Consider the following 8,739-nt stretch of genomic DNA (forward strand, 5'->3'; position numbering starts at 1 on the left):
TGTTCACAATATTTGAATGAGGCACTACAGTTGGTGCATTCAGGGGTATGGATGACCCTGCTTGTAATTTTAGCAGGGTTTGCACTGTGCAGAACCTTTATGCGTGTAAGAGTACCATAACTATACTTGTTCAGAATATTTGAATGACGCCCTGCAGTTGATGCATTGAAGGGTATATGGATAAGCCTGCTTGTAATTTTGGCAGGCTTTACACTATGCAGAACCTTTATGAGTGTAGCAGTACCACAACTATACTTTGTTCACAATATTTGAATGCAGCACTACAATTGGTGTCTTCAAGGGTGTATGGACGATGCTGCTTGCAATTTTTGGAAAACTTACATAGTCTAGGAGTACCACTACATGACAATTTGAACAGTATGTGTATGAGGCTCTCCTTTATGTCTAATACAGGGTGTATTTAGGTCCCTCTCTCATCACTTTTTTGGCAGTTCTTGCTTCATTCATAAATTACACTAACATTTCCAATTTTTTTATTTCAATTTTGGTTTACTTAAATTATTATGTTTTTAAAATTCTTTTTAATATTTGCCTTATTTACAAGCCATTTTACTGGAAAAAAAAAATGTTCCTGTAAACTCCAGTCTCTCATCGATTTTGAATGTTTTGTTGTTAGTCCATAAAGTGGAGTATAAGTATGACACCATTGCTCTCAGCAGTGATCTTGGACTCATAAATGCTTCTCACTAGTCTATCTCATGCTGTTCTTCCATTCAGCACTTTTTCCATCTAGTGTATTTTAACATTTCCACTGCCCGCCAAAACTCCTTTTAAGGTCTGCCAGAAAAATGCTGTGATTTACCATTGGCTCCCATCATACTCGTTACTCGAAACGAGCATTACAATTGCTCAGTTTCAGTAATGAGCATCCGAGCATTTTAGTGCTTGCTCATCTCTAAAGCTGTCTGCTATCACGCTATCATTTACCATTAGTATAAAGTAAAACATGACATTAAAAAAAAGCAGTCACTAGTGACTAGGATATGTGGAAGCATTCCAAAGTTTATTACCATATACATTATGTGCATGAGACACCAAGGAAACTGCCTGAAAAATGCTCAAAAAGAATGAACATGTTAATTTCTATGTAAAAGTGACTTTCTGTGCGTATATTCAGGTTTTTGAATGCCTTGTAATAACTTCAGGCTTTAAAAGAGCTAAGCAATTTAAAAGGAAGTAAAATTTCTATTCTGCTTGCATTTTCTACTTGGAAGACGTGTTATACTTTACAATACAATTCATTGGGAAATCTCACAATATGCCCAAAAGATGCCTAGGTGTCTTTTTGAGCATTTTGTCATTGCTTCTGATTAAAGACACTGCTAGCAGTTTCTTTAATATCCATTGGAGTGAAAGAAACGGCTGGAAAATGGCAGTAAAAAAATCCATTGGAAAAACCCTCCAATAAAGCAGCGGCAACCAAAACCATTTGAAAGATGATCAAGAAACAACTAAAAAAACTATACGAAAGACAAGTGATGGGCGAACCTGTCGATGACCAGTGTGGCTGTACATCTAAAAAAAAGTTAGGTTCGGGAACCAAAGCCCAAATTTGAACCAGAACCCCATTCTGAAGACCTGTTTTTTGACACGGATGTCATCTGCGTCACAGCGTGGCAAACACAAGTGAGATCATTACCGGTCAGAGAGCTGTGGTTCCCATGGTGTCAGATGACTGCGTGAGCCAACAACTGTGACCGGTGGTAAAAAGTTACCCCTGGTCATAGGCATTGGCTGATGACAGAGTGCTACTCTCATCGTAGGGCAGCATGGTGGCTCAGTGGATAGCACTGCAGCCTTGCAGCGCTGGGGTCCTGGGTTCAAATCCCACCCAGGACAACATCTGCAAAGAGTTTGTATGTTCTCTCCGTGTTTGCGTGGGTTTCCTCCGGGTACCCCGGTTTCCTCCCACATTCCAAAGACATACTGATAGGGAATCTAAATTGTGAGCCCCATCGGGGACAGTGATGATGTGTGCAAACTGTAAAGCGCTGCGGAATATGTTAGCGCTATATAAAAATATAGATTATTATTATTATCATCGTACTCCTCCTGTCGCTCATATCAGCAAAAGCAAGCGCCGCTGATGGGAATAATCCTCTGCTGGCGCCTGTGCTATAAATAAATGTAAAAAAAAATGACATGGGGCCTCTTCTATAGAGATGAGTGAACTTGTTTGGAAAAAATTAACCAATCTCAAACTCGACACGAAAATAGCATTCAGATTCATGTTCAGTTTCACAAGCATTTTTACTCACAGTCGGCAAATATTCAGTCACAGTTTAGTAAATCATTGCGTTTCCATTAAAGGGACTCTGTCACCTGAATTTTCAGCCATAGGGGTGGAGTTTTGGGGATTTTGATTCACCCGCTGGCTGCATGCTGGCTGCAATATTGGATTGAAGTTCATTCTCTGTCCTCCGTAGTACATGCCTGCACAAGGCAATCTTGATGTGTTTTTTTGAGTTTCTCTATGTTAGCTGTTTTGATATTAGCGTAGGACTCGCAAGTTAATGAGGACCCTTGACGTTGGGTTGTGAGCTTATCCATTTTGGTTAAAATAGTAACCAATACCTCATTTAATGTATTATATGCATTAATTTTTTCATCTTTTTTTGCACTTTTTATCATTTTTTTGCAGGGTGTGGCAGGGCCCCTTTATGTTGGCTTGGTTTTTGTGTGGTGCATTTATATATAGTGCTGGATGGCCCACCTGCTAATACTATGGGCGTGATCAAGAGGTTGTCCAAACACTGTGCATCACATCTATCTGTGCAAGCCTTACCTGTGTGCATTTTTGCTACTAGACAGCCAACCATTCTATTATTTAGGTGAGTGGGTGGACTAGACAGCCAACCATTCTATTATTTAGGTGAGTGGGTGGTTGTTCTCATCAGTAGCTTGCACCTGTGCTGCTCCAGCCTTTATCAGTAGGGACCTGCTGCACCCTGCTAGTGCATTTGTCAGATGACAAGGTTTTGGTGAGTCTGCTTTTCTTGATGTCACCTGACAATACAAAGTTGGCATCAACCCCACAAATAGAGCAAGGCAAAGTGCCAGAACTGGTGCATCTCATAGATGTGGCTTTTCTTTGTGGCTGAAGGCTGCTATATTTAGACTGGTGGGGGCCCAATATCTGTGGCCCCTTACAGCCCGAGAATACTAGCCGCCAGCTGTCTGCTGTAGCTTGGATGGTTGTCAAAAATAGGGAAACCCCATGCCGTTTTTTTAAATTATTTAAATAATTCAAAAATATGGTGTGTGGGCCCCTCTATTCTTAATAAATAGCCTTGCTGAAGCGGACAGCAAAGAGTTCCAGCCCCCAGCTGTGAGTTTTGCCTGGTTGGTTATCAAAAATACAGGGGAACTCAGTTTATTTTTAGTTATTTATTTATGGAACAGGTTCTGGCTGATGAATACTCCCATAAGCCACTCCTGCTGTCACTGTTAATAGGGGCAATAGGCATCGGCTGATGGGAGCAGTATTTCCATCAGCCGACACAAATGACTGGAGGTAAACTGTAAACCTCTGAACCCAGCTGCAGGCTCACGCTGTCATTTGTCTGACCGGCAGTAATGGTTTTACCACCAATCAGAAGCGGTGTTTGCCGTGCTGTCATGCACATGGCCGCACGATAAACACCCGGTGTTCAGGGTCCGAACCCAAACATTAATACGGACTACCTGGCCCATCTCTATTCTTGAATGTGGTTTTGAGTCCCTTGAGAGGGTGCAGTTTTTAGAATGGTGTCACGTTTGGGTATTTTCTGTCATATAGGCCCCTAAAGTCACTACAAAAGTGATGTTGTCCCTAAAAAAATGGTTTTGTAAGTTTTGGTGGAAAAATGAGAAATCGCCGCTCAACTTTTAACCCTTCTAACTTCCTAACAAAAAAAATAATGTTTCCAAAATTGTGCTGATGTAAAGCAGTCATGTGGGAAAAGTTATTTATTTACTATTTTGTGTGACATGACATTCTGATTTAAGGGCATAAAAATTAAAAGTTTGAAAATTCCAAAATTTTCTAAATTTTCACCAAATTTCCAACTTTTCACAAATAAACAGTCATATTAAAGAATACCATTAAATATAAGAATACCATTAGAATATCATTAAATACAATATGTCACAAAAAATTCTCAGAATCAGTGGGATCTATTGAAGCATTCCACAGTTATGACCTCATACATTGACAGTGGTCAGAATTGAAAAAAATAGTCTGGTCAGGAAGGTGAAAACCAGTTTTGGGGTGAAGGAGTTAATAATGTTGACCATAACCATGTCATCAAAGGAATCGGTGAAGAGGTTTATTTCCTTTGCTAACCAACTTAAATGCTGCATTTACTATTGACCAAGGAATCTAAGTGGTTAACTCAGTCAATGCTGTACTTTGGCAGGGAGTCAGTAGGGCAAAAAAGAGGAAGTCCTGTTACCACAATTCCTGGTTTAAAAAAAAAGCCATGTTAACATGTGAAAGGGCAGCAAAGGTTAATTTGTTCTTCCAAAAAGATGGATGATAGACTGTTAGAAAAACATTTATTTGAGGCCCAATAAGTGGTGGAAATTTTGGGGAGGTTAGATTTGGGAATACATCTTATGACGGGAATTACCGTACATTTCTTCCAGGTATAAAAGCTCTATGGAAAATGTAATGGCAGTTTGTATACACGCAGAATGAAACATGCTTTGTAATTAATCACCATCTTCCTCATTAACCATGTCTTAAGAGAGATCACTATCAAGTGATTTATTTTACTAAATAGATAGTATTTTTATTCCAGTGACTGAAACAAAAATAAAAAACATACTGAGTGATTATTATTATGTCATGATCTCTTTTCCTTTTTGTCTTTAACAGTTTACACACCAAATATATACTTGGCATTCATTAATTTAGTAAAACCGTTTGCCAAATTCTTTAAATAATAACTCTCACATATATCTGTGCCAGTTCCCAAAGGGCTTTTTATAATGAAAAACGTACTGTATTTAGAGGTGTTCTATCAAAGAGCACATCTCAATTGTATCTCGTATTGTGCACCCAAATGGTCTTCGGCTTGCTTAAAAGCAGCTGAACAACTATGTTACAAAAGAACTCTCTCAACTAAATGACCATATGCTTCTCTATCAGTTTCAAGGCCTCCATAAATATTAAATTTAAGTCTGAACATAGAGTTGAGCGACCTTGACCTTTTTAGAGTCGAGCCGGGTTTCGCGAAACCCGACTATCTCAAAAGTCGAGTCGAGTGGAATCGGCCGATTATCGCGAAAAGTCGGGGATCGACCGAAACACGAAACCCAATGCAAGTCAATGGGGGAGCATAGTCGGCAGTGAGTAGAGGACAGGAAAACATGTACAGAGCACATTGTATTGGCAAAAACATCCATTCTTGCTACTGAAGCTTGTCAATCGTAATTTAGCTTATAATAATTGTAAGGCAATTGACAGTGGCGTAACTACAAAGTTAGGGGCCCCCGGTGCGAACTTCCAAATGGGGCCCCCCCCCTGCAGCCCTGCCATACAACTCAATGTAACCCCCATAGAATAATGGCCACACATGATGCTCAATACTGTATAACGGCCACCACACATGATGCTCCATACTGTATAATGGCCACACATGATGCTGCATACTGTATAACGGCCACACATGATGCTCAATACTGTATAATGACCCCCCTCCTGTATGCATGGCTCATCTCCCTCCTATCCCATATACATAGCTCATATTACCCCTCCTGTATGCATGGCTCATATTCCCCCCTGCATGGCTCATATTCCCCCCTGCATGGCTCATATTCCCCCCTGCATGGCTCATATCCCCCCCTGCATGGCTCATATTCCCCCCTGCATGGCTCATATTCCCCCCTGAATGCAGGCTTAGCTCTCCGCTCCTGCTCGGCGCGCCGGCTTATGTCCTCCTTCATCCCCCCCCCGTTCCCCCGTTCCCCCGTTCCCCCGTCCCCCCGTCCCTCATACTCACCTGTCTTCCCACTGCACGGCCGTGCCGACATCCCTCGCGCTCTGTCCCGACTCCAGACGGCGGCGCCGGCGCAGCACCTTCTTCCTGCTTGAGCGGTCATGTGACACCGTTCATTAAGATCATGAATATGCGCATATTCATGATCTTAATGAGCGGTGTCACGTGACCGCTCAAGCAGGAACGAGCTGCAGTGCAGACGCCGAGACCATCGCTGGAGCAGGGTGAGTATTCAAGGCAGCGGCGGCGGCGGGGAAGGGGGGGAGGCCCTGGAGCGGGGGGAGGCACTGCCAGTCCGAGCCTGCCTGCCGGGCCCGGGCCCCTGACCTGCCGGGCCCGGTCGCACTGGCGACCGCTGCGACCGCGGTAGTTACGCCACTGGCAATTGAAATTGGGGGTCATTTGGCTAAAGTTGTGGGGGGTAGGGCTGGTTCAATCAATTAGTGGGCCAAGGACATCTGGACCACATCACGGCAGTGGAGCAGGGAGAGGTAAGTATTTCAACTTTGCAAGTGCTGTGATCCTGAGCAAGCAGGGGGGGCCCACTCGTTGGCATTGGCACTGGCACAGGGCCCCTCAAAGTACAGCGGTGTGTTTGCACGGCGGGGGCGCCTCCCACCGGCAGCAACACTTTTGCGTACTATGAGAGGCCCTGTGACAGTGACGTCGCCAACGAGTATTCCTCCCCCCACCTGATGAAGGAACCTGCACCTTCATCTGCACCTTCCTCTTTGTCCCCGTGTAATGTGGTATGGTATGCGGGAAGGGGGACCTGACTTTCAGCAGGGTCACAATCTTGCAGTGTAGCGTGCACGGGGAATGTTGCGTTATGGGTCAATGTACCAGCAGACTCATCTATCACTGGCTGGGCAATGGGCAGGATGAGGGGGAAACAGATATGGGCCCAAAGAATAAAGTGGGCTAAATGCAGTTCAAAATTGGTAACAGGACTAACCAGGGGGCATTGCTTTGTTCAGTGGAGGACAACTGGAGTGAGAGGCTGACACAGAGAGTAGGCCCAAATCAGTAAGTATTCTAAATGCAGTTCAAAATTGGCAACAGTAGTAAACCGGCGGCACAGCTTTGTTCACTGGAGGAGAACAGCAAGGAGCGGCAGACACAGATAGAAGGCCCCAACCCAACTAGTAGGCCTAATGCAGTGTTGTTTTCAACAACTACTAAACGAGAGTCAGAAGATCGAAGCAATGGAGAGGAAACCTGGGGAACACCTTGGAGTGGAACACACCGTCTCTACACCCCATACCCAAGTTGTAGGCCTAATGCAGTGTAGTTTTCAACAACTACCAAACGAGAGTCAGAATACCGAAGCAATGGAGAGGAAACCTGGGGAACACCTTGGAGTGGAACACACCATCTCTACACCCCATACCCAATTTGTAGGCCTAATGCAGTGTAGTTTTCAACAACTACTAAACGAGAGTCGGAAGACCGAAGCAATGGAGAGGAAACCTGGGGAACACCTTGGAGTGGAACACACCGTCTCTACACCCCATACCCAATTTGTAGGCCTAATGCAGTGTAGTTTTCAACAACTACTAAACGAGAGTCGGAAGACCGAAGCAATGGAGAAGAAACCTGGGGAACACCTTGGAGTGGAACACACCGTCTCTACACCCCATACCCAATTTGTAGGCCTAATGCAGTGTAGTTTTCAACAACTACTAAACGAGAGTCGCAAGATCGAAGCAATGTAGACGAAACCTGGGGAACACCTTGGAGTGGAACACACCGTCTCTACACCCCATACCCAATTTGTAGGCCTAATGCAGTGTAGTTTTCAACAACTACTAAACGAGAGTCGGAAGACCGAAGCAATGGAGAGGAAACCTGGGGAACACCTTGGAGTGGAACACACCGTCTCTACACCCCATACCCAAGTTGTAGGCCTAATGCAGTGTAGTTTTCAACAACTACCAAACGAGAGTCAGAAGACCGAAGCAATGGAGAGGAAACCTGGGGAACACCTTGGAGTGGAACACACCATCTCTACACCCCATACCCAATTTGTAGGCCTAATGCAGTGTAGTTTTCAACAACTACTAAACGAGAGTCGGAAGACCGAAGCAATGGAGAGGAAACCTGGGGAACACCTTGGAGTGGAACACACCGTCTCTACACCCCATACCCAATTTGTAGGCCTAATGCAGTGTAGTTTTCAACAACTACTAAACGAGAGTCGGAAGACCGAAGCAATGGAGAAGAAACCTGGGGAACACCTTGGAGTGGAACACACCGTCTCTACACCCCATACCCAATTTGTAGGCCTAATGCAGTGTAGTTTTCAACAACTACTAAACGAGAGTCGCAAGATCGAAGCAATGTAGACGAAACCTGGGGAACACCTTGGAGTGGAACACACCGTCTCTACACCCCATACCCAATTTGTAGGCCTAATGCAGTGTAGTTTTCAACAACTACTAAACGAGAGTCGGAAGACCGAAGCAATGGAGAGGAAACCTGGGGAACACCTTGGAGTGGAACACACCGTCTCTACATCCCATACCCAATTTGTAGGCCTAATGCAGTGTAGTTTTCAACAACTACTAAACAAGAGTCGGAAGACTGAAGCAATGGAGAGGAAACCTGGGGAACACCTTGGAGTGGAACACACCGTCTCTACACCCCATACCCAATTTGTAGGCCTAATGCAGTGTAGTTTTCAACAACTACTAAACGAGAGTCAGAAGATCGAAGCAATGCCGAGGAAACCTGGGGA

This window comes from Ranitomeya imitator, chromosome 1, assembly GCF_032444005.1.
Source record: "Ranitomeya imitator isolate aRanImi1 chromosome 1, aRanImi1.pri, whole genome shotgun sequence".
Lineage (NCBI taxonomy): Eukaryota > Metazoa > Chordata > Amphibia > Anura > Dendrobatidae > Ranitomeya > Ranitomeya imitator.